We start from the raw sequence: 2667 nt of genomic DNA, 5'->3' as shown, positions 1-2667 counted from the left end.
AAACACTTTTCCTTAACTTAACCCATGTCTGGATTAAAATTGAAGCTGTGTTGCTATCTGTCATCACAGTGTCTAAAAAAGTGTCTTTTAGTAGAATGTTATAGATTAATACCTTACAAACAATTCTTTGATGAGAAAAATCATCAGGAAACAAAATCAAAAGATTGAATATTTAAGGCACATCGGGATCTGCTTTAACTTTGATCATAGCATTGTCATCTTTGAATTCATAAGAAAAAAGGGTTCTTTACTAGATTCTAAATTTTAAACAGGAAATCCCTGCATTCCCAATATCAAGATGTTCATTCGTCCTTGTTTATGTCATTTACAGTCTGTGAGCAAAAGTAGCAAATTTCGAGATTTGCGCGATTTCTTCAAACACTTTTCATGTGAATTATGGGCGGAAAGTTTCATTTCATCTCATCTTGTGGTGCAACGGTAGCACGTCTGACTCCAGATCAGAAAATTACATGTTCAAATCACATCGGGGTCAGAAAACTTATTCATAACTTCACCCATGTCTGGATTAAAATTTAAATTGTGTTGCTATCTGTCAGCGCAGTGTTTTAAAAATTTTCTTTTAGTTGATTGTTATTGATTAATATCTTATAAACCATTCTTTGATGAGAAAAATCATTGAGAAAGAAAATCAAAACATTGAATATTTAATGCACATTTTGGGATCTATTTTCACTTTGACCATAGCATTGTCATCTTTGAAACCATAAAAAAAAAGTGTTCATTACTAGATTCTAAATTTTAAACTGGAAATGCCTGCATTCCCAATATCAAGATGTTCATTCGTTCTTGTTTATGTCTTTTTCAGTCTGTAAGTAAAAGTAGCAAATTTCGAGAAGGTGTGCCACGATTTCTTCATGCACTTTTTAAGTGAGTTATATTATGGGTGGAAAATTACTTTTCATGTGACCTCATGGCGCAATGGTAGCGCTTTTGACTCCAGATCAGAAGGTTGCGTGTTCAAATCATGTCAGAGTCAAAAAACTTTTTCATAACTTAACCCATGTCTGGATTAAAATTGAAACTGTGTTGCTATCTGTCAGCACAGTGTCTAAAAAAGTGTCTTTTAGTTGAATGTTATAGATTAATATCTTATAAACAATTATTTGATGAGAAAAATCGTCGGGAGGCGAAATCAATACATTGAATATTTGAGGCACGTTGGGATCTCCTTTCACTTTGATCACAGCATTGTCATCTTTGAATTCATAAGAAAAAAGGGATCTTTACTAGATTCTAAATTTTAAACTGGAAAACCCTGCATTCCCAATATCAAGATGTTCATTAGTTCTTGTTTATGTCTTTTTCAGTCTGTAAGTAAAAGTAGCAAATTTCGAGAAGGTGTGCCACGATTTCTTCATGCACTTTTTAAGTGAGTTATATTATGGGCGGAAAGTTTATTTTCATATGACCTTGTGGCGCAACGGTAGAGCATCTGACTCCAGATCAGAAGGTTACGTGTTCAAATCACGTTGGGGTCAAAAAACTTTTTCAGAACTTAAACCATGTCTGGATTAAAATTGAAGCTGTGTTGCTATCTGTCAGCACAGTGTCTGAAAAAGTGTCTTTTAGTTGAATGTTATAGATTAATATCTTATAAACAATTATTTGATGAGAAAAATCATCAGGAAGTGAAATCAAAACAATGAATATTTAAGTCACATCGGGATCTTCTTTCACTTTGATCATAGCATTGTCATCTTTGAATCCAGAAATAAAAAGGGTTCTTTACCAGACTATAAATTTTAAACTGGAAAACCCTGGATTCCCAATATCAAGATGTTCATTCGTCCTTGTTTATGTCTTTTTCAGTCTGTAAGTAAAAGTAGCAAATTTCGAGAAAGTGTGCCACTTTTAAAGTAAGTTATATTATGGGCGGAAAGTTTATTTTCTTATGATCGCGTGGCGCAACGGTAGCATGTCTGACTCCAGATCAGAAGGTTGCGTGTTCAAATCACCTCGTGGTCAAAAAACTTTTTCATAACTTAACCCATGTCTGGATTAAAATTGAAGCTGTGTTGCTATCTGTCAGTACAGTGTCTGAAAAAGTGTCTTTTAGTTGAATGTTATAGATTAATATCTTATAAATAGTGTTGAGCCACCCCCGTAGGGTTCGAGTTCGGTTCGGTTCTTCGAACACCCGTGTGTTCGTCGAACTGTTCGTCGAACACCGTTAAAACCAATGGCAGGCAAACAAAAACACATAGAAACACATAGAAAACACCTTCAAAGGTGTCCAAAAGCTGACAAACTGCTCAGAAGACACAACTAACACATGGAAAAGTGACAAGTACATATAGTCATGCGAAAAGAAAAGAGGTGGATGAGTAAAAGGAGGGGGAGACACAGATATAGGCATGTCATGCCCTTCTAAAATCCAAAAAGTGAGAAGCCGACACGTTCAGTCCGCTCCTGCCCGTGCCACCTCCGTGTCGCCGGGTTTGTGCCAGAGCCACGGTGAACCCTGACTGCCAGCCCCCCTCTCCCAATACTGGTGCCTGTCCGCTGGTGGGTCGAGCGAGCTCCCCTGTGGTGGAGGCAGCTCTAAGCTTTTTAATTTAAATTGTCTCTCTAATTTGAATAAACACACTTTAAATCCATTTACAAGGATCTATTGGAGGGCAAGTCTCATGCCAGTAGCCGCGTAAT

General features: G+C 36.6%; 1 non-coding gene across 1 annotated transcript; it reads left to right on the top strand.

Moving 5' to 3' along the window:
- Positions 1 to 1427: 1427 nt before the first annotated feature.
- On the top strand, positions 1428 to 1499 carry TRNAW-CCA (transfer RNA tryptophan (anticodon CCA)). The gene has a single exon. It is a non-coding gene; the product is annotated as a tRNA-Trp (tRNA).
- The last annotated feature ends 1168 nt before the right edge of the window (positions 1500 to 2667 follow it).

Source organism: Phyllobates terribilis, unplaced genomic scaffold (genome assembly GCF_046119375.1).
Source record: "Phyllobates terribilis strain yellow unplaced genomic scaffold, ASM4611937v1 Scaffold_11__3_contigs__length_659146591, whole genome shotgun sequence".
Taxonomy (NCBI): Eukaryota; Metazoa; Chordata; class Amphibia; order Anura; family Dendrobatidae; genus Phyllobates; species Phyllobates terribilis.
The sequence above is the reverse complement of the archived record's forward strand: the minus strand, read 5'-3'. Positions and strand labels throughout refer to the sequence as shown.